The sequence below is a fragment of the Chelonia mydas genome, chromosome 1 (genome assembly GCF_015237465.2).
Source record: "Chelonia mydas isolate rCheMyd1 chromosome 1, rCheMyd1.pri.v2, whole genome shotgun sequence".
NCBI lineage: Eukaryota > Metazoa > Chordata > Testudines > Cheloniidae > Chelonia > Chelonia mydas.
The window spans coordinates 168,184,266-168,208,715 of NC_057849.1; the positions used below are offsets into that span (position 1 = coordinate 168,184,266).

Here is a 24,450-nt window from a genome sequence, read left to right on the forward strand (position 1 = left end):
CTGATCCTAAGCTTGCATTTGTAAGGGGCTATTACTGCCTGTGCAGTGCCCCCAGGGCAGGGGAGGGGGAGGCAAGGAAGAAAGAGACACTTGTGCTGCCATCAAATCTGGCCTAAAGATTCCTCACAACTGAGCAAAGAACTGTTAGATTCACTAGGCTGTCCAAAACCCAGAAGAGTTCTGCTGGAGGGCAGACATTTCTTCACCCTATCACAGCTGTGGCAAGAGATTTCATGAAAGGGTAGTTTAATGAACAAAAATATTACGTAGTGTGAATGTGTCTGTCATAAAAATAAAGGGAAGGGTAACCACCTTTCTGCATACAGTGCTATAAAATCCCTAGTGGCCAGAGGAGAAACCCTTTCACCTGTAAAGGGTTAAGAAGCTAAGACAACTTCGCTGGCACCTGACCCAAATGACCAATGAGGAGACAAGATACTTTCAAAGCTGGAAGGGGGGGGGAAGGGTTCTCTCTCTGTGTGTTGCTTTTGCCAGGACCAGAGCAGGAATGCAGGTCAGATCTCCTGTAAAGAGTTAATAAGCAATCTAGTTAGATATGCGTTAGGTTCTATTTTGTTTAAATGGCTGATAAAATAATTTGTGTTGAATGGAATGTATATTCCTGTTTTCGTGTCTTTTTGTAACTTAAGGTTTTACCTAGAGGGATTCTCTGTTTTGAATCTGATTACCCTGTAATGTATTTAGCATCCTGATTTTACAGAGGTGATTCTTTTACTTTTTCTTTAATTAAAATTCTTCTTTTAAGAACCTGATTGCTTTTTCATTGTTCTGAAGTTCCAAGGGTTTGGGTCTGTGTTCACCTATGCAAACTGGTGAGGATTTTTATCAAGCCTTCCCCAGGAAAGGGGGTGTAGGGCTTGTCAGGATATTTTGGGGGGAAGGCATCTCCACGTGGGCTCTTTCTCTGTTCTTTGTTTAACACGCTTGGTGGTGGCAGCATAGGGTTCAAGGACAAGGCAAAGTTTGTACCTTGGGGAAGTTTTTAACCTAAGCTGGTAAGAATAAGCTTAGAGGGTCTTTCATGCAGGTCCCCGCATCTGTACCCTAGAGTTCAGAGTGGGGAAGGAACCTTGACAGTGCCAAAGGGCGTTTGGGAAAAAAATGAATTCTTAGTAAGGTGTGATCACGTGGTATGCATTCTTATTAAGTCTGTTGAAAATATGGGTTGAGAACTCTGTTTTGGGTGCAAAATAAAGGGCTGGTGAACTAGCATCATGTGTAACAGTGAAATTCTACTTTGAAGTACATACTGAAACATATGAAGGAATGCTACAATGGTTTTTCCAATGGCTTAAATGCTTCTATAAAGTAGTGATTTTAATGACCTCAATAAGAGCCCAAAAGGTGGTCTTGGTGTGTTTTAAAATTTGTCTTCTGATGTGTTAACTTTAAAGTCCACAACTTTTTCAAAGGAGATGGTCTGGCTTTTTTTTATTTTAATGCTCCTATACTTCTATGTGATATTTTTTCATCTTTTGTTTTTCTGCATTTTTTTAACATAAGATGCAAAGCAAACAAAATCCCAAAGGAAACTAAGCACAAAAGACGCCTTTGTTGCCATAATTTTAAATCTTCTTAAATCAGCACAACTCTGAAAACTTTCCAACTGAAAGATTCTACCACTAATCCACTCCCTGTTCCTTAGTATGAAATCTGTTTCTCTGTGTTGTCTACACTAATTGGCATAGGCTAAAATTCCAGACTAGACCCAATCTTACATTCCATCCACACTCAAAACTGTATCTAGTTCAACAGATGTATTCTATGGAAATATACTCATTGTTCCCAATACAGAGGTACAATTAAACAGAATAATTACCTAGTTTCTACTTTAAAAGTCAATTCCCCTAAATCTTTAGGTTGCAGAGTGTATTCTGGTATCTATGACACTGATGCACACCTTAATGGTATGTGAATGTGAAGCACAAGATGTACATCTTGGGTCACTCAGTTCATCAGAGGCTGATCCATTAGGAGATTAATTCTACTCCCATTGATATCAATAGTAAAACCCCCTTAAACTTCAGTTGCAGGGGTATAAGGAACTGAATGAGTCGACATTTGATGTAATTTTATATTGCAGTCATTTTCACTAAAGTCAATGGGAGTTTTGAAATTGAAAGTCTCTTATAGTGAGACTTATCACTGAAATGTAGCCTGTTGAGAGGTAGTCCTATTTTGCTGTGAGCAGCATGAAAAACAGATTTGTCCTGAAGACTTTACATAACAGATTGCTCCTGACTGGTAATCAGAACTTCAGGGATTTATGGTTTCACTTCCACTAGCCATGTGAAACAATGTAATGAGTTGTATATACATCACTCCTTCACTGAAAGGTAAATTTTATTTTATTTCAACCTGAACTTCCAATAATGATGACATACAGCATCTGTCAAGGATTAACATATAAGTGATAACTGTTACTTACCTATAAAGAAATGCAAATAGGCTTAACAACATTGTATGACCATTGTGCCAGATCCAGCATCCTTTGAAGTCAGTGGGACTCCTTCAGTGGGTGTCGGAACAGGACCTAAATCCATACTCAGTTTTTTTCTTTGTCTCTTCTCCCCGGGGTTTGGCCCTCAGATCACGATTAAACATATAGATGTGTTAAACTGTTAAGTACACACTGAAGTTCCATTAACTTCATTAGGACTTAGTTCATCTTAAAGTTAAGCATGAGCTTAAGCACTTGCCTTTGTAACAGAGAGTTAGAAACAAAATATAAATATTCTTCAAAAGTTGCAACATAACACCACTCTATCTCTCAAAATCCAGAAATCTAACATGCAACAACCAAATACAAAGAGAGACTGAGCAGGCTGCTAGCCTAAGGCAGAGAGGCACAATTCAGCCCACCTTGCTTCAGACTGGTTCTTTTTCACACTGACTGCTGAAGACCCAGATTGCATGCTTCCTTCAGAGTCCCCCAACTTCCATAGAGGACCAGAACCCCCTTAGAATGTAAAGTGACCGCTTGTAATTTTAACAGTTTTCAATACACCACTGAATGCTTTCCTGAAATTGAGTAAATTAAGAACCATGAAAGAGATTCACATTTAAGTTAAAAAAGAGCCTTACTTATCTGTCAACCTATCAAATAATGTATTATTTTAATGTATACATATTGACTCCAACATTACACACATGCACATAAAATTACATAAAATATATATTTTACGTACATATACATAAAATTCCTTCTGCTTGTAGAGGAATATATAATGTAGTTCAAAGGTATGGAAAGTATATTTCTTTATCTCTTTCATTTAAAAAAAAGTAAAAACTAGTATGAATTAGAATTTTCTACTATTTTAAATTAATCACCATTTTGGAATAAACTAAGGAAACACTTATTTGAATGTGATTAAAATATGAAGTTGAATATAAAAATTATTCTTTGTAATGCTCGGTGTTATTCTGGTGCATTAATTAGAAGAACATTAGAACCCTTCTGTACTAAACATAATACCTCTAAATTCCTGTGGATAGCAGCCAAACATGACATAGCTTAACAAACACAACATGTGCATCATATTACATTACAAATTCCTATCTTTATTGTACAGGTCAGATCCATTCTGCGCAGGGTAGTGCAATAATCTGGTAACATAGGATGTGATAGAAAGTGCATCATAAATGTTGAAGGTAAGCACTGTATATGCTCCATCTATGACCATCAAGTGTTTAGTGGATTCGCTCAAGAATGATGCTCGATGGTCAAAAAAGTAACACACAGGGGTGTGGCTGGTTATGTCTACATCTACATAGCCCATGATCCATTCAGTCATAGGAGTGTCATTCCATGATGTTTCAATGGGCGGGGTTTATTCCAGTGGTGCCCATCTCCTCTTTGGGACCCTGACTGGTTACAATAGACTGTTAATAAGGTGAGATTTTTATCTCCCATCATGTTCAGGAGAGTGGGTGGAAATCAATCTTTTGGTCAGGTACTTGCAACTACAACCCTTTCAAAGCAATCAGTGGAGGAGACCCACTTTCTTCTTAAAATGGTTCCTGGATTCTGTTAATGCTGCCATTTATGGTGATTTTTATTTAAATCATTATCCAAATGGTGTCCCAGACATAGTCATCCAATGCCAAAAATCTTTACTTTCTCAGGATCTTTTCAGCAGCTTAAGTAGGGTTTCCTTGCACATTGTTACAGGAAGTTTTACCTTTTTATTTCAGTCTGCAGCTTCCTCTTCCCTCTTCATATCCTCACACACATTTGAGGTGAAATGCTCGGTATCACATTCCATGCTCACTTATCCCCCATGCTCTGATATCTGCAGCTATTTTTCCATAATCCTTCCATATGCTCACCTCATCTCCTATCTAACGACCAGCATGTTCTGAGGCTCCACTTCCTTGGCCCAGTTATCAGCATCCTCGCCCTCCTGGCAGCTGTTGAAGAGCAGATCAATGAATACCAGCTTCTCTGAGATGGGTCTGAAGGAGTTGTCAAAGCATAATTTGTAATCTTCTGCTTCTGTGAGCTCTATGGAATGTGCCCCCAGGTGCCCAGTGATGTGATCTGTGAAGTACTCTCTCAGAGTTAGATCGTGCCATGGTTCTATACAGCTGTACAGGGGAGTAGGAAGGAGTAAGGACTCCTTCATCCTGTCCTATGGCTGTGTGGTTTGACACCAGTTGTACTCAGTGAGGAGCAGAGCTATACCTAGGTGGCTACCTGCTCCCAGAAGCAACTAGGTGGAGAGTTGGCAATGCGGAGTGAACACAAAGGTGATTGGTCATTTTCCAATGACATGACTCAAACAGCAAAGCTCAAATATTGAGTACTCCAGTGAATAGTTGCAGTGAACAGCTCACGTGCAAATGATCAGAAAATTCTCTTTGAAATATTCAGGTATCTCAGAACCTTTCACCCTTTCCCATCCCTATTCCCTCACTTTCTGCAGACCCCAATTGGTTGTTTTTGTTACTACACAAAGACCACCAATTGTTCCTAGTTGTTTCAAACATTGTCTTCATTATATTAATCATTTCAACCCAGTGTTGTAACAGAAATAGTGATTTACACTACACAAGAATTCAGTCCCAGTTCAGAGAGATTGGGTGGGGACACAATAGTTTTTAAAAAAGGAAGGTCTCCATACTGTTCCAAGATGAATGTATGATAACATGCTTCCTCTAAATGCTATATTTTTCTCTTTACACTCAGATAAAAAATTCCTCCAAATCTGGTAATCATTATATCATAAAATACTGAGACCTTACTTTACCCCACTTTATCATCTGCTCCTGTTTTTCGTATTCACATTTCATTTTCTATACTTAACATTTTGTCTCTCTAATTCCTTTAATTGAATGACATATTTGTCTGATGTCTTTCTTTCTAAATACTTATCTTTGTTTATCTGCCTGATTAAACTAACTTTGTCATCTATTTATTAGTCATTAGAAGATTTATCTTTTTCTAGGTTTAATGAACTGAAACAACAAACAAAACTTTAAATTGCTGTGCTATTCATTGCATCTTAAGAAGTGAAAATTAAGATTTTAGCATAAAAGGACAACTTGATAATGGAATAAGCAATTTATACTTTTGTTGTTTCTGCTGTGACTATTTAATTCATTTGCTGTTTTAATTGGATTCATACAGACTTTTGGGAGGAGGGGGCATTGTTTAATGAAAGTGAGCCATATTTGCTGGGCAGTTATTTATTAATGCAATCCACTACAAAAGCATCCATATTAAATGAGAAAAATAGCATTGAATTTATTTGTTAGTAAAACACCGTCTTAGAATAAATCCTAAAGACAGTGTAAATTCTATTAAAAGAAATTGAGATGCTAATGTAACAATCACCTAAATATATTACACATTATGAAAAATAAAGAAAAGTGACCCAGATCATCAGTTGGTGTAAATTAGAATTTTTGTGACATCAATAGAGCTGCTCTGATTTACATCACTTTATGTTCTGGTCCACAATATGTAATTATATTTCCTTATTATGCTTTCTAGATTTCCTAATTAATGATAAAAAAAATCCCAAAGAAACATAACTAAAATATGGCCATGCTTCAATTCAATTCAATTTGTGTAAAACTCCTTAAACTTAAAGCGATGGCAGAAAAAAATAGAATTATGTTTCTCTTTTAGTTACCTTTGGATAATTTCACCAAAACTGCCATGAAACATAAGCCGTTTTTCTTTGTGAAAAACTGCTCTTTGGAACCATATAGGCATCATACCGAAGGTCAACTTTGAAATACAGCTTGCTGTGTCAATATGTTCCCATTTCAACATTCTCCTTGCCATTCTGAAGTTCACTATCTCACTAGTAAGTACTTGGAAGAGAAGGTCATGAAGATATCAGAGGGGGAAAAATCATGAACAAAGCACAAATTAAAAGTCTATAGTAAATGACTTTTCCTTTTTTAAATTTTGTATGCATAAATTCAAAACCTAGTTATATGTGTGTGAGAAATGTGTTTGTTCAATGACAGGTAGGGAAGCAATGGTGTAAGGGGGAGAAAAGGAACTGAGGGGAAAAAAACAGAAATATTGGGAATTAAGACTAAAATCTATAATTGTAAGAATAAAGAGACAAAAGTGCTAAAAGTCCTCACACCTTTATCTGTATCTGGAAAACAGCATTAGGGAAAGGGATATTGAAGGCTAAAGTTATAAAGGGCCCATAGCCTTACATACCTTAGATAAAAATATTGTCCCCAAACCATTGGGGTGTATTCATTGTTTGGCTATACTGAAAGAAGGGCAGGAGACATTTGACATGGGTTTAATCAGGCCACAATTTTATTATTAGATGTCTGGGACTACTCGGCAAATAAAAGTGCATAGTGCAGGTAACCCTGTGTTTATTCCATTCATGTCCCTCCAGCAAATCCATTGCTGGGACCTTACCATCCACTCCCCCCTCACCCATAGGAGGGTTGAAGTGGGCTATAAGAATGGGGGGTTGGCTCCCTGCCATAACATTCATCGGAGTCCCTAATTTCCCCTTTACTGAACACCTCTTCTTAAAGTCATTTTCCAAACCATTTATCCGGTCACTGGATACCTTCCCTATGGAGTACCTGCACTGGACATCCTCCACAAGGAGGCACTGGCAATTAGATTGGCTGCCTCCCCGACAAACTCAGTCGGGTTCCCAGACATCTCTTACTGCCTCCCCTTTTATATCGGTCAAAACAAATGTGCTCCCAGGATGTACAGAGGAACCCCATCCTTCCTGAATTATTTGGTGCCCCAGGATGCCCAAATTGCTGAGCCTTTTATGACCTCAAGGAATTTGGCCACCCCCCGTTAGCATCTGTCATGCTTTGTCCTCCCAGGTGGCACTCCATGCTTCCCAGCCAGACCCTGCGTTAATGCATGTCTGACAACACAGATCTGCTTCAAGTCCCTTCTAGTTCTGGGCAGTAATTGAACCCCTTTACACATTCCCAAATAGCATTTTCCAAGGTGTGCCACATCATGTTGGTGACTGCTGATGGGACTAGGTAAGTCCATCAATGGCTATTAACCAGGATGGGGCAGGGATGGTGTCCCTAGCCTCTGTTTGCCAGAAGCTGGGAATGGGTGAGAGGGGATGGATCACTTAATGATTACCTGTTCTGTTCATTCCCCCTGGGGCACCTGGCAGTGGCCACTGTTGGAAGACAGGATACTTTGGTCTGACCCAGTATGGCCATGCTTATGTTCTTGTGATAACCATTTAACCCACTGACGAATGTAACAGCCGGGAGGTGATTCCAAGATCGTTGTGGATGACAGTTGACAGGTCGCCCACAACTCCATGTACCGCAGCCTCCGCTGCTCTGTAATGTGCCATTCGGTGATGAACCTTCCTGCTCCTGTAATTGCATGAATTCATTAAAATTTGTCTTCTAGCGCTGCCATGTGAATGGAGGCAGTGGATCTCCATGCTACATTGCTAACCATTCTACCCCCCAGGTTCCAGGCAGCTAATCGCATCCAGTCTGGTTCTTGGCTGGCTCCTGGTGCCAGCTTCTGAAAGCTGTTATGTAAAAGTGAGGCAAGGCATCTGCTATGCCAGTATAAACCCAGGATAGGCAATAAAGTAATGGATTTTATCCTAGAGACTATTTGAGGACCAAGCCCTAGGAGAAAAACTTGCAAGTTATGTACAGGCCATTGTGTGAAGGGCCCTGCTACTCTGCCCTCAATTCATTCCTGTGGAATCCTTTTTTTTTTTTTAAACCACGTAGCCCAACCATGCTCCTGACTTATAATATGTTTGTTTGACAACACACTACATACCCCATCTACACCCATGACATCTAGGGTTTTTGTTTGTGTATTATTTATAGTCCCCAGAAACAGAATCCTAAACCAACAGTAATCTGCCCCCATCTGCTTTATTAAGGTATCCCCAAATGAGCACCCTTAACAGTTCAGCTGAACTGGAAATGGTACCCTTGCCAACCTGTGGGTGGCACTGGATTTAAGCCCTATGCTGGTTCCCCCGGGACACTTTCCTTAATGCTGTGGCCTGAACACACCCCAAAACGTAATCCACAAATATGCCTGCCCTCACGGATGCTTCCCGAAATCTGCACCCCATGCCACATGCATTTGTTGCTGCACTGACACACCCCCTGCTATCAGCGTTGCCCTCAAGTCTTGTACTCAGTTGGGAAGAACATCAATGCTCTGGGAGATCCTGAATCCTCTGGAAACCCTGAATGCTGTGAAGACAACCGTAGAAACAACAGTCTTAACCACTTGCATGAAAATTCCTGCTGACTGAGATAGAAGTTTGCTTCCCTTGGAGTCCCCCAAGCCATGAACCTGGGGAGAAGAGGGGGCTGCCTTTGGTAATGAAACAGAACCCCATGCACCCCTGTCCTAGCACCACCCCCAAGTCTCAGTTGCATGGCAACTACCCCGACTGCCTCTGACTCCTTCATCCCCACTACAGATGTCCTGTGCAGCCTTTGAGTCCCCTCCCCCCAGCTTTTCCCAGGGTTACTGCTGAGCCTGACAGAAAAGGGAGAAGTGAAAATTTCCTGGGTCTGCCCTGTCTGCCCCAAGCCAAAACCTGAAACTGCCCCTTACTGAATTATCACAGCTCAGTTGCTATAAGGGTGTGTGTGTGGCATGTTGATGTTTCCCTCCTCCTCCTACCTATACCCCAGAATAGTATGTCCCTTCAAGCTGACTCACTAGGTACCTCCCCCTCCCTTTTTGGCACTACAAATGTGCTCCTGCCCATCTCTGCATGGATTGAGGGAACAGGTGTGGGAGGGGGCCTCCTCTCCGTCTTGGTCTCCTCTCCCCCTTCACTGCTTACCATCCTGCCTCTACACAGATCCGGGCTGAGCAGAGCAAAAGTGCCCCCTGTTGTCCCCCACCCAAGCAGGAAAAACTTAAAACTGGATTCACTAATGCCTGCTGGGGTTGGGGGCACTCCCTCTCCTCGTGTTCCAACCAGGGGGCTGAATCAGACTGCAGGCTGCCTGGCTAGCCATATCCCCATCCCCTTGCAGAGTTACTCTTGTGTGCCTGCTTCGCCCTACCTAGGTCAGAGGAAGGGTGGAATTGCTCCCCTACCCCTTTCTTACTGTACTGCTTCCATGAGGAGCCATGCTGAGATCAGCTGAAGTGCTATGTCCGCTCCTGCCTCAGCCTGCTCCCTGTAAAAGGGAGGCTGGCTCAGGTGCAGGGCTGCCCCTTTTAAACCCTGCATTTCCAAGGGATGAGCCAGTGACCACACCAACCCTTTTGCAGCAGTTTTCATCTCCCCACCCCTCTAATCGCACAAAATCAAACACCCTGCCCCGCCCCTTCCCCGGATCCCTGCCCGACACTCACACCATCCCCCCTCCCGCTATCGCTCACTCTTTCCTACCCTCACTCACTTTTCTGGGCTGGGGTAGGGGTTTGGGGTGTGGGAGGCAGTGAGCGATCTGGCTGGTGGTGTGGGCTCTGGGGTCAGAGATGAAGGGTTCAGGGTACAGGAGGGGGCTCTGGGCTGGGGCAAGGAGTTGGGGTGCAAGAGGGGGTGCAGGTTCTGACTGGGGGTGTGGGCTCTGGGGTGGGCCTAGGGATGTGGGGGTTGGGGTATAGGAGGGGGGTTCAGGACTGGGGCAGGGGGTGGGGTACAGGATGAGGTGTGGGGTGCAGGCTCTGGAAGTGGGCCCACGGCTGGGGCAGGGAATTGGGATGCGGGATCTGAGAGGGAGTTAGGGTGCAGGAGGGGGGTTCCAACCTGGGGCAGGGGGTTGCGAGTGCAGGCTCCAGCCAGGCAGTGCTTACCTCAGGCAGCTCCCGGTCGGTGGCACTATGGGGCTAAGGCAGGCTCCCTGACTACCTTGGCTCCACGTGGCTCCTGGAAGCGGCCGGCATGTCTGGCTCCTAGGTGGAGGGGCCAGGGGGATCTGCACGCTGTCTGCATCAGCAGGTGCCACTCCCACAGATCCCATTGGCCAAGGTTCCCAGCCAATGGGAGCTACGGAGCTGGCGCTGGGGTGGGGCAGCACAAAGAGATTCTGCCTAGAGGCTCCAGGGACATACTGGCCGCTTCTGGGAGCTGTGTGGAGCCAGGACAGGCAGGGTGCCTGCCTTACCTCCACTAAACCATCGACCGGACTTCTAACAGCCTGGTCAGTGGTGCTGACCGGAGCCGCCAGGATCCATTTTTGACTGGGCATTCCAGTCAAAAACTGGATGCTTGGCAACCCTACCCCCAGCCATAAAACACTGTTCTCTTCATTCAGCCAGTCAGCCAAATACTCCTGCCACGCCCCCCCACCCTCCGCTTAAAGATGCAGTGTGGTCATCTGCATAAGGGGCGTGATCCAAATCCCAGTGAAATCAGTGAGGGTCTTCAGTGGGCTTTGGATTTGCTCCAAGTTGAGCAGGATTTGTCCCAGTGGGAAGAAAGTGTTTTAAAGGTTTTAGACATATTTCTGTCATATTGTGGTCGTTTAAGTCCTCCGCACCTCAGCTGTCACATTTGTAAAACTCCACATTGTTATTAACATTTGTTAAACCACTTTCAGATCCTCAGTTTGGGGAGGATCTGTACAAGTGAAAAATATTCTTATTTCAGAGGCATTGCCACTCAGGAGCATTTTCTTCCCAACACAACTCTGCAAAGATGGAATTTAGCCAACAATCTTCACCATTATCAAACTCATTTTCATAAGAATTTCTGTTGGTCCTTGAAAATGCAGATTTATACAACATAAACCCCAAAGAAATACATTTTTATCCTCCTTTTAGCAATCACTTCTTAGTTCCAAATATTTTATTATGGAAATGTGATGAGACAATAGACGGAAAATAAACCAGAACAAACTAAAGTTTACTTATAAAACTGAAAAGAAGAATGGAGGTGGCCATTTTGCTATGTGGTAGTCACCACGCTATAAATAACATAGAACAATCTCCAGTGGTTATAGTTACTAATTTATTATGACTTTTTTTTTTCAGATTATTGTGTCTTTTTTCTCAGATTGTGAGGAAGGCACCATGGCCAAAGTGTTGACTCTGATCTTATTGGGTATGCTTTCCCTGAATTTTGCCTATAAACCTTTTTTATCTTAGGTCAATACACTTTAGACAGCAACATCATTTTCTAAGATATCTTTTTTTTTAAATCTGAAACATATCTAGGACCTGGTTTCTTGTTATCTCACTTAGATATTGCACTTCCAATATCTCTTCTGTCCCCAGAACTCACATTGTTCTCTCTGCTGTATTCTATATACCAAGGATTGGCAACATTTGGCACACGGCCCGCTAGGGTAAGCCCCCTAGAGGGCCGGGCTGGTTTATTTACCTGCCTTGTCCACAGGTTTGGCCAGTTGCCACTCCAGGTCAATGGGGGCTGTGGGAAGCGGTGTGGGCTGAGCGATGTGCTGGCCGCTGCTCCCACAGCACCCATTGGCCTGGAACGGCAAATTGCGGCCAGTGGGAGCTGCGATCGGCCAAACCTGCGAATGCAGCAGGTAAACAAAACGGCCCGGCCCGCCAGGGGGCTTACCCTGGAGGGCCAAGGGCCAAAGGTTGCTGATCCCTGCTATATACCTATAATCTATAAGGTACCGTGTTATTAACTAATATATTTGAAGAAGAGCTGACTGCAATGCTCATTTAGAGCAGCTTTCCCCCCTTGTCTTGTAGTCAGTTTCCATTATTTGTTTGTATCTGTGAATTTTCGTAATAGTCAGTGCTGAAGTACAAGTAAAGCAGAATTTATCCACTGCTTTCAGGACTATGAAAGTTTCCAAAGGCCATAGATACTGCTCCAGAGAAGGCTGAATTACACAGAGTACAGGGCAGCTGGCTGCAAAACACTCCCTCCCCGCACCAAAAACAAAACAAAACAAAAAACAAAAGTCTGTACACTGAGGTGAGCTTTAAGATATAGCACAGGAACACACAGTCATTGAGCAACCAGGCATTGGCCTGTTGTGCCAGTCCAGTGGCCCTTCCATGGAATTAAAAGCCAGCTGACTGGGTGTTCAGCTATCAGTCTCTCAAATGGCAACTGTACACCTGGAAGTAGTCAGAGCTCAGCACACTTTGCCAGCCTAACACAAGGTAAAGCAAGCCAAGAGGCAGTTGACACCTCTGCTCACTCGCTCCGCCTAGAGACCTAGACCTGGAGCCTTTTAGTTATTGGGCATACACCCCACATTAAGACAGTGCTCTCCCCTAATATTGAGGAAAAGTAACATAAGAACTTAGCAATCTGGCTATACTTCCCTCCCCGAACTGTAGAGGGCAGAAGGGAGGAGAATTCAAGCCCCTAACAGTGGTCTGGAGAGAAATCCCGGCTCCTGGAAAGATGGCAGGGAGCAATCTTCTTCTGGCACCTACACTGCATTTCTGAGTCTGTCTCCTCCTCTAGTGCAGGAAATTCTCAGAGACGAGAATGAGTAATGTGGGGAGTGGAGGGGAAGAGAGAAGTGAGTGATGGGAAAGAGAGAATGGGTAAGAGCTAGAAATTAAGGAGGATGTGGAAGCAGAGAAAGACTGCAGACAGAAAAATGTGACAGAAAGGTAGATTAAGCAAGCAGGAAGAGATTCAGAGTGAACTTTTTGAGAGAAGGTGGAAAACAATGGAAACAGAAATGAAAAAGATGAGAGAATGGAAGAAAAGTGAATACGAGGAAAAATACACACACAAAAGACAACCCAGAAACATCAAGATACATGGTAAAAGGAAAGAAATAAATAGAAAGACATTCAAATGAAATGATCGGTATCGCCAGCGCAAAGAATTCAATGAGTCAGGTCCAAATAAATCTTGAGATTGACAGTAAAATCATGAGACTGAAATAGCATACAATTTGGGTTCCTTTTATTCACCAAGTATTGGCCTGTTATGCCAGTCCCTTCTGTGGTTTGGTTTGTTGGCTGGTTCGTTTTCTTGAGCCTTTATGGTAGACACAGCTCACATTTTCAATCTTTTTTCTGCACATATGAGGGTTAGAAAGTTGCTTTAAAATAAATAAACAAATAAAATCTGGGGTTCTCATGTTATCACTTGTTTCCTGAAGCTGGGGTTTTAAATGAAACATAAAATATTGAGAGACTTGTGCTCAATTCACAAGAGATAGCAATGCTGAATCATCTCTTCCTGTGTTAAGTCCCACAAGAGGGAGCTTCTCAATGAAGATTTCCCCACAGAGCTTCCCATGCAAAATAAAGGACTGGAAGGGACCCTGAGAGGCCACCTAGTCCAGCCCCTCTGTCCTGAGGATGGACCAAGTAAATATAGACCATCCAGAACTAAATGTCTAAATGCCTGTGTGACTATAAAAACCTCCAATGACAGGGATACCACAACCTCCATTGAAAGCCTATTCCAATGCTTATAGTTAGACAGATTTTTCCTAATATCTAACCTAAATCTCCCTTGCTACAGATTAAGCCCATTATGTTTTTGTCCTACCTTCACTGGACATGGAGAACAACTGATCACCATCCTCTTTGTAACAGCCCTTAACATATTTGAAGCCTGCTTCAAGTTCCTCACCAGCACCCTGTCTTCTTTTATCAAGATTAAACATGCCCATTTTAAAAAATCTTTCCTTATAGGTCGGGTTTTCTCATTTTGATATGTCTCCTTTCTGGACCCTCTCCAATTTGTCCTCATCTTTCTTAAAGTGCAGTGTCCAGAACTTGACATAATACTCCAGCTGAGGCCTCACCAATGCCGAGTAGAATGGGACAAATTATCTCCCAGATCTTACCTACAACACCCCTTTTAATACACTCCAGAATGATATTAGCCTACTGCAAATGCATCACATTGTTGACTCATATTAAGCTTGTGATAGTGTATCACCCCCTACACCTTTTCAGCAGAACTGCTGCCTAACCAGTTATTCTCCATTTTGTATTTGTTCATTTGCATTTGTCTTTACTGAATTTCATCTTGGGAAATTCATTCTTCTGCACCAACACTGGTCCATGGCAACCTCTCAGGAAAGGACACACTAACCAACCCATAGTTTGGGTCTGTATTAGAAGCTATGTTACTGAAGACTTGGCCTGAGCATAGCAGCTCCTGTAACCTCAAGTAGGAGACTTCATGACAAGCCTACAACTATAGTACTGTTCCTTGAGGATTGTCCATGGCTCCAGGACTGGGCAATGAAAGCCCTTCCTGTCCCTTCACACTGTAAGGTCCACCTCAGAAAGACTGGTCAAAATCAGTACATCAAAAACAGAAAGAGGGTGTACTGTTAGGTTGTGAATGTCACCGACAAGAGGTGGGAAAGTCCATTCAAATCATAGGTACAAGACACTTTCCCCCATAATTTCCTCCATAACTCATACACTCTCACCTTCATCTTGTTCTGACTGAGCTCGAGGCATCTCATTCCAATCCAAGACAATCTCCTGGTCAAACCCCAAGCGAAAGACACTGCATCCTGGGATCTGATGAAGGAAGACACAAAAGTGTATGTCAAATGCCAGCCAATGACACTGCAACCAAACAACCTTAATGTCTTCCCCAGTTTCCTCATACACACATTTAATAGGAAGGGTGGCATGCTCACTGACTGACTGACTGGGCTCTTCATGAAAGGAGTGGAATAGCATAAATGATTGTTGATAACTCTGGCAACACCTGCAGTCACATAAACAAAACTTTTTGGTCAACAGAACCAAAGATAATCAGGATGACCATCTAGCATCTTTGACTATCATTAGGAGGAAATAGTCCAGTAATGAGACAATACAATCTGACTGTAGCGGGAGAAAAGGTAGGCTGATTGGGGAAACAGCCACAGCTGGGGCCACACCTAATCAGGCCACAGCAGGCCCTGATAAGAAGGGCTAAGGGAGGAGCTGGGTAACTCTCTCTCTCACCTGCCTTGGAGGGAGAAGGGCTTAGCTGCCTAGGTGCACAGGGTACCTGAAGCAGAGCAGCGCTGGGAAAAGGCAAGAGGAGCTGGGGAGCTCCAGCCTAGCAACTCCCCAGGCTGAGGCTTTGGGTAAGGCCTAAGCAGGTACTGGGTATGCAGAGGTGTAGCCCGGGAATAGGCAGAGGCAGCTGGTCCAATCCCCTTGCCAATGATGAGTGGCCATTACAGACTGAAGTTTGCCCCAGAGAAAGGGGGCTAGATGATGACTGGCAGAAGCCACTGAGGCAAGGTGGGCAAAAGGGGAGGAGGTTCCCCTGGGAAGGGTGACACAGAGTATGGGGGTGCTGTTGTGGGGAAGCACCCCAAGATAAGGGGCACTGGGGTCTGGGAGGGACACGGGGCCTGTGGCAGGCGAGACACCGACCAGCATGGGGTGCTCCGAGGCTGTAAAGAGCTAAATCCTGGACTGACCAGCAGGGTTAGTGAGTGCTCAATCTGCTACACTGACCTAAAACTCTAATGGAACATGTGAATTTCTGGTGACTTCAGAATTGTGACCTCACCATTTTCTTTACTCTGCAGGGTTATTTGGGGCAAGTTTATTGTCTGTAAATATCAATGAATACAATAATGGATCCCTACAGAGTAGGCTATTAGAATGCGATTGTCACCAGGGATACAAGGAGGCCTTCAGGCTACTCAGAAATCATTAGTGTGTGAAAAGATTCTACTTTAAAGTGAATGTGTGTTCAGGCCTTCTATCACATGGTGGATATCTTTTGAGAGGCTCCAGGTAACTGACTGTAAGCAGTATGAAATTCTTAATTAGCTTGTATGTAAGAGGTGTTCTGCAGGTTCAAACAAATTCTTTGAACGCCTTTGAAATGCTCCATATGCACCCATGCAGATTAGAAGAAAATTAATTAAATTGTATACACAAGGTTAATGAGCTGCATTAAGTACTGAGTACAATTAGGTTTTGAAAATTCTTAGTAAACACCACTTAAAAGTAAGCTATGAAAGATAATATCACAAATCAAGTGGACTGTAGAAATAGTTATTGTTGTGTACTGAGGTCTGAGGTAATAGATGAGGTTATGTACAACCATACATTGACACTGGACCCGCCTGTGTTCTGCAGTTACAGGGGGAGATACAAACCATGGGAGGAGGATTTGTTGGAAATCAGAGAAGGACAAAGACACAAACATCTTGCTTCCCTTTAGAGGGATACAGAACTTCCTAAGATGTAAGGTTTCATTTTGGTTAGCAAACGTATTTTATAGAAGCGGTCAGGCCTTGGCTAGCTCTGTTTCTGAGAGTGTTAATCTAGCTGGTTTATTCTGCTTATTCTTATGTTGAAATTTTCTTTGATTTTCCAAAAAACTTTGCATTTCAAAAGACATCAAAAATTGGTGATAACTCCAGTGTTTGGAAACAAGTGCTGCTGGATGTGCCAGAGAGAAGAAAACTTTCTTTGGAATAAAAGAAGAATGCATAAGGAGCGAGTGATGTAATTGCCTTTGTCAACATGCCAAAAGGTGAGGGTATAATGATAAAGCCAAAAAACCCTATTTACCCACACATTTTAAAGACTAGTAGTGGCCAGCCCTGTGTGCTCACTGTGTCTAAATCTTACACACCCCATATTAAACAGTCAGAGTAATCAGGATGGCTAAATATGGGTTCATTCACTACTATTGTGCTTTATAGTCCAGGAATCATCACCGGCTCATCCTTAACATCTTTAAGGTTACCATCACCAGTGACAAAGGAAACCTGCTGGCTTGGAAATATAGGGAATGGCTCCTTTCATAATACACAAACCACAGAAATACAATTATTCATACAGGAACAATTTGTTCTGTTTTCCTCCTGTTCATCTAATCTGATTGAAAGATGGTGAGTCATTCAGTAAAGGCTAATAAGAATTTGGGGTTACAATGAATGTTAGATCAATGCTGATATATGTAATGCCATGTACATCTGATGATTAAGAAGAACAGTGACCTGTTCAGAAGAAAAGTCATGGTCTGGTCATACAAAAAATGACAATCACAAACACAGAACCAGCCTCACTCCCAATAAAAATCACAATCCTCATTATTTTAGCCAAAATGATATCTATTTTATAACATCAATAGTTTTATTAAGCTATTAACAGCAACAGATCACACTACTATGTCTTGAGAACTAAATACAAAATATAAGAATTAAAAAAAAAAGAATTTCCTCCTTCTACAGAAGGAATATTACTTGGAAATCTCCATAGTAAATCTTTTGAAAAAAACGTTCAAATGGGTAACTGTACACATACAGGGGGTCTCCAGGAAACATTTATAATTATTTTAATACAATAGCTTATTATCTTTCTATTTTTCAATTTCTTTTTATCTTTCTATTTTAGGGTTCTATACTGCCTGAATTTGAGAGCCTCTGAGAAAAGGTGACAGCAAGAGGAAGTGAGCATTTTCCCTGATGTCAGTGAGAAGACACATGCTTAAACACATGCTTCAGTGTTCAGTTTTCTAGCCACTGCATTTGATCAACACCCACTGGCATCAGTAGGTGTTGCTTGCAAGCAGAGTTTGCAGCATCAGTCCCTAAAATATACACTTTTTCCATTATTCGATCAGGCTCCTTTTTCTGTTTTTTCTGTCTGTATATGTGGCAGTATTTGTAGGTAGCTGAATGCTGCTAGCCCAGAGGTGTTCAAACTGGTGGGCAGACCTCCCCAAAAGGGGACACAGAAGGTATTGGGGGAGGGAGTGTGGGAAACTTTAGCGGGGGGGAAATTTATTAAAAGCACACTTTACCCACAGCAATGAATAACTAGCAAATCTGATTCCTCCAGACATATCAGGTCTACAGACGATGTGGCGCATTTTGATGGATTTCTGTTATTCTTGCATAGCATTATACAAAGTTGTTGCCATCTGTAGATTAATCCATCTGCTACAATGTGGGATGCAAATTCTTCTTAAGATAGAAGGTGATCTTCAGATACTGCTTCAAGCATCCAACCCAGGATGGAATTGCTCTGCTCCAAAAAAAAAAAGGTGCACCCATTACACTAGTAACAATAGTGTGATACAAGTAAGCAGTATCTCACTTAAAATTTACATTACCATATATTTAAATGGCTCTGTTTAAATCAAATGCTTAGTGGTTTTTAATATTTAGTGAATTGCATGCTGATTTTTGTAATAGGTAAGTGTGTGTGTGTGTATGGCAGGGTGTAAACTATTTTAGACACAAAGAAAGGGGGTGAGATCAAATACATTTGAGAACTACTGTCCTAGACAAACTGCTTTCAAGTTTTAGGGTTTATTGTTCCTCTTATGTTCTGCCAACAGTTTTCCCATTAAAAAGATCAGTCTCTGGTGGAAAACTTAGAAGGCAAATTCCTATTCCAATGTTGCTGCATGATGTATCAAGTGAAATAATCTAATTCCATGAAGTGACTATTTTAGTAATTGAACCAAAAATAACACATGCACCTCCAGCTACAGTATGTACATAGTACCCATAGGTTTTGTGTATTAATGGATGTGATAAATTTATCATTTTCTATAAAGAAATGTCTTGGATGTGTATTTGTAGCATTATTGTACTAGAGCATGTACTTATCTGGTGAAAAATAGCCAAGATTGCTATAAACTTCAGGCTGTATTCAATTATTTCAGACTCTAAATAATTGTAAGTAAGGCTTTTTATTTAATTTCTTTTCCTGCTAATAAGGCTAATATAAATAAAAGCACACATTCCCTGTTGAACAGGAGGATGTTTCACTGTAATTATTCCTCAAATCCTTTTAGTACATATTTAATTGTGTTCAATAAATATACAGCTAGTGCACACTGTCTGTAAACAGTAAATACAGCTGGGTTTCTTCTATATATGTGATAACAGCTTTTGCCTACTTTGGATCTGTGTAAGAATTTTCTAGATAGTAGATATATATAAGGTATAATGTTTCCACGCTTAACACACTATTAATTCGCTATGTGCTCTACTGCTTCAATTTCATCCAGTCTATGGGTTTCCACAGCTACTTATCACTGTAACATTTGAGTGATTTCCACATCAAATCAGTAGCAACAGTGAAAAAATATTGCCTTTCTTATATGCTAGTATTCACATCATGGGATTCTTTGGGTACTGACTGGTGAAGGGACCCATCAAGGATACACATCTGTAACTGCCTCAAGCAATGTCATCATTAAACCACCAGGGGAAATATAGAGAGGCAGATCTTCATCTAGTATAAATTGTCAGATCCCCATTGATATCAATGGGACTATGGCTATTTATACCAGCTGAGGAACTGCCCCAGAGTTTTATTTCCAATATTACCATCATTACACCATACTTTATACTCTAGAACAAAGTCTCCATGTGTACTACCAGCCCAGTAGACATGTACCTCTGTTTATACTGTCTTACCATATAAGTAAAGCTGTGACACTTGGCATGTAATAATAATTTTTAGCCTTGTGTTGGCCTCATAGAAAACAAAACAATTTATATTAGTGCAGCAAAGCCTGTGTCCATCTCAGCAGTGGAGAGAACTGATGGTCAAAGGGTAAAATTCTGGCTGCTGTAAAGTATTTTTCCATGCCAAATGCTTCCCAGGTGATCAGCAACACTCACAAAACAAAAAGTGGGGGGATGATTACTTGGAAATCTTGGTAACAAATCTTCTGAGAAATACTTGCAAAAATTCATTAAACTGGGGACAAAAACTTTAATTAGATTCCTTAATAAAATCAGAGGAAAGGGTTAAGTTAGAATAAAGGGCCACAGTAACAATAGCAACAGAATCCCCTGGGCTAACATATGTCAGCAAGGGAAGAGTGGGAGCAGTTATCATTAATGGCCATTCTCAGCTCAGGTCCAGGGGCAGAGTTGCTAGAGAGTGGGTATGAAGTAATCACATAAAATATTCAATTGTCATACCAGTACATAGCTCTTAACTACTCAATATTGTGAAACATGGGTTGTTCATGATTTAGGCCATGTCTACGTTACACAGTTTTGTCGACAATCGCCTACCGCTGTAATTAAACTGCTATTGGATGTCCACACAACTCTCATTGTGATGGTGGAGCACGTCCACAATTGGTATTCTTGCACTGACAGAGAGCAGTGCACCGTGCAATTCGCCACTGTCTGCTGCTAGGAGTTCTGGGAAGGGATCGTGGTGCATTAAGGGGGCAGGATCACTGTCCCATGATACAGTTTTCTCCATCCCATCATACTGTGTCTGTTTCATGCTCATTTTCAACAGCCACTGTAAACTGTGCGGCTGCCATCTCTGTCTGAAAGTATGGATCCAGCACTGCTCTCCAGTCTTGTGATAAGCATTATGAACACAACGCAGCTAATCCTACAGTATTTCATGAGCTGCAAATCTGATAATCCATGGTGTCTGCCCTGCTGTGCACCATAGAAAGAAACAATTCAAGATTGAGTTGGTTTATCAGGCCAATGCTCAAACCACTGAGCTATCCCTGTCCCCCCCACCACCCTTATTTTTGTTTGATTGTTACCACATCCACCCAAAACACCCGTGATTGGCTCCCTTATCTAACTGTTGTATTAAATGTAGATTGTAAACTCTTGGAGGCAGGAATCATCTTTTGATTACTTATTTGTACTTAGTCCCCTGGGTTATGTCTAGGTGTGCTTGGATCCCCTGGTAATATTACCATACAAATTAATAAAATAAAAATTGAAGAAAAAACACCACTAAAGGTAGAAATCAATAGTTGGAAACCAGTGTGTGATGCGCTAAAGAAAAATATCAGTTTTATTCCTTTCCAAAGGTGTGTGCCTGAGTGTGAATTGTGTAGTAGCATATGTTTTCAAATCACTCAAAAAATGTGAGCGGAATGACATATTTTACAAATAACGGAAACCAGGAACTACTGGTCCCATTATATAGCAAAAAATAAACAACAAATTAAAATTTGACTTTCACCCAGCCGTTACTTTCTAAGCTACACAGTAAGCCAAACTGTATTTTGACCATAGGCTAGAAGCAGCCAAAAGATAGAGTTCTAAATGAGCTTACTATTTCTTCTTGCATTAATCATATTTTAACTAATTGATCAAAAGCACTCACTGTCATATTGAGAGAGAAAGGGGAAAAAAGATGATGGGGGAAAGAAAGCTCTAAACTAAAATAGATTTATTTAAAATATATTTTAAATCAACAGTTAACTTTCCAGAATAAAATTAACAGTGTTCACCAGCGTATGTCATGAATTATATATGTGACACAGGTAATCTGCAATTTCAGTGTGTTGAGGGCATATCTACAAATAACTTGAAAAAGCATCTCTGAAGGAAGAGCTCATGCTTGAACATACCCCCTGCGCAGGAGCCAAAACTGAGCCAGATGGCACCAGAAGCATTTGAGCTCCTTGCCTTGTATGAGAGATTGTTTTATTCAAGTTGCTGTGATTAGTTAAGAGAAAAATTCCCACTGAAGGAAACATCTGTATTCAGTAACACTTGGGAAAGTTAAATATGTTGAACATACATTCAGATCCAGATTGTCAAATGTATTTCAGCAGCTAATTCCCACACATTTCAATGGGAGTTAGGCACCTAAATATCTTTGAGGATCTGTGCTTCAGATCTTTGTTTAGTGGTTACAGCAGGGCTCTGGGAGATAAGACTCCTAGGTTCTCTTTCTAATCACCATTTCTAATAATACAGAAATGGAGGGACTTTGAATGCAGCTGAAATGCAGCAGACAAACTAAATGAGAAGAAATACTGTTTTCACTTTTACTTGTATGGATCGATGTACCTAAAATAACTAATAATTATTTATGCCCATTCATGAGTGTTATAATTTATACATATAATCGTGCTGTTGAGATTGGCTTTTTTAACAATTGTAAAGAAACCTTATGACCTCTTTTTTGAGACTCTCCAGGGTACTGCTTAGATAGTGACTAATTCACCTGTTCACCATGCATGCACTATAAGGATGCATCATATTTTTATTCACTGGATTCATATTTCTCCATGGAGAAAGGGCAGAAAGTCAGTCAAACAAGACAGGGAGGAAAAGGACCTTTATTCTAAAGAGTTGTGTATAGTTAATGTTTCTTCTCTGAGAACACAGACAGGATTTTTTTAATCTCTACTTGCTATGACAACAACAAAAATCAATTTTCCCCCCTACAATAAATTTTATTTTCCCTTAGTGTTGTGTTTTTCCTATAATTCCAGTGAGTAATAATTTTACCTGAGTAAAAGCTGCTGGATACAGACATAAAAATGTATAAGGGTGTCATCAATCCAGATAATTGGACAAATGTTTACCTTGGATACTGAAGAGACTATGTAGTTAACCGGTTATAGGTATCTATGTGAAAGTGATATTTCATTAAAAGTTGAACTGCTTTTTACAGTGTGGAGATCACACATACAGTATGTAAATTTCAATACATACTGTACATCTCCCGTACAACCCCACCCTCCAAAGCCTCTGTTTTTAGAAATAAACTTAAGATAAAGACACAGAGCTGTTTCTATTCTTTCTTTTTCTGTTTCATAAGGGTGCCATTATTTTGAAATTGCCCTGGCAGCATACAGTAGAAAAGGCACAACCATTTTTTCCAGAACTTTTGTCAAACTCTTCTGCAGGCTATGCTGCTGTCATCCATTGAAATGGAACAGTTATGATGTAACTATTGGTTCTAACAGGGCAGAAGAAATAATCTACTTGGTACTACCTGTAACATCCAGGCAAAGTCAAATGATTACATCTACTATGTCTGCTGAAAGAGAAAGGCACAAAATCAGGCAGCTTCCTGAAGACTGAGGAGTGAGCCAACTGTGTGAAAATAGTAAGTAAATAACTGTAGCAATTTCCAGAAATATCTCCCTTCATTTTATGGTTGTTTGAAAGACCATAGGTATATAGCAAGAAGTAACTGATGTGATATCTCAATTTTAGTAAGGCTTATGATAAGCAAATTAAGGATCTTGAAAAACTGGAGAAATAATCTGAAATAAATAGGATGAAAATTCAGTAAGGACAAATGCATAGTACTCCATTTAGGAAGGAATAATCAATTGCACAAACACAAAATGGGAAATGAGGACGAGGAAGCAGGACTGCAGAAAAGGAGGTAGGGTTTATAGTGGATCACAAACTAAGTATGAGTCAACAATGTAACACTGTTGAAAAAAAAAAAATCCTAAGGTGGTTCTGGGATGTGTTAGCAGGAGTGTTGTAAGCAAGACACTAGAAGTAATTCCGTCAGTCAGTACTGATAAGGTCTCAGATGGAGTACTGTGTCCAGCTGTGGGCACCACACCATGGGAAAGATGTGGACAAATTGAAGAACATCCAGAAGAGAGCAGGAAAAATGATTAAATGTCTAGAAAACATGGCCATCGGGGAAAGATTGAAAAAAATGGGTTTGTTTAGTCTGGAGAAGAAAAGACTGAAAGGGGACATAATAACAGTCTTCAACATAAAAGGTTGTTATAAAAATGAGGGTGATAAATTGTTCCCCTTATCTGCATTGGACAGGTCAAGAAGTAATAGACTTAAATGGCAGCAGGGGAGATTTAAGTTAGCCATTCGGGGAAAAAAACTTCCTAACTCTAAGGGTAGTTAAGCACTGGAACAACTACCTAAAGATGTTGTGGAATCTCGGTCATTGGAGGTTTTTAAGAATAGGTTAAACCTGTCAAGGATGGTCTATATAATACTTAGTCCTGCCACAGTGCAGGAGACTGGACTAGATGACCTGTCAAGATCTCTTCCAGTCCTACATTTCTATGATTCTATGTAAACAAAGATTGTTAACTACACCGAATCGTTTTGACATGGTATAGCTTCAGAGAGGGTTATGGCCCAAGAAGTTTCCATTTACAATAAAGAATAAGAAACAAAGTTTTTACTTCTCATATAAAATACATACAGTACATGTCAGTAAAATTAATATATAGCAGGAAACTACTTTTAAATATAAGATGTCAGTATCAATACTTTAATAAATGAGATTAAAAAATCATAATATACACTGTGTTTAAGTTGTGAAGCTAAGCA

General features: G+C 41.1%; 2 long non-coding RNA genes across 2 annotated transcripts in view; both read left to right on the plus strand.

The window, feature by feature from the left end:
• Positions 1–24,450, plus strand: part of LOC122464102 — a 426,264-nt gene that overhangs the window by 152,161 nt on the left and 249,653 nt on the right. The window lies entirely within an intron of this gene.
• LOC122464101 lies at positions 16,556–17,897 on the plus strand. Its single transcript, XR_006287977.1, has 3 exons — positions 16,556–16,618; positions 16,772–16,910; positions 17,777–17,897. It is a non-coding gene; the product is annotated as an uncharacterized LOC122464101 (long non-coding RNA).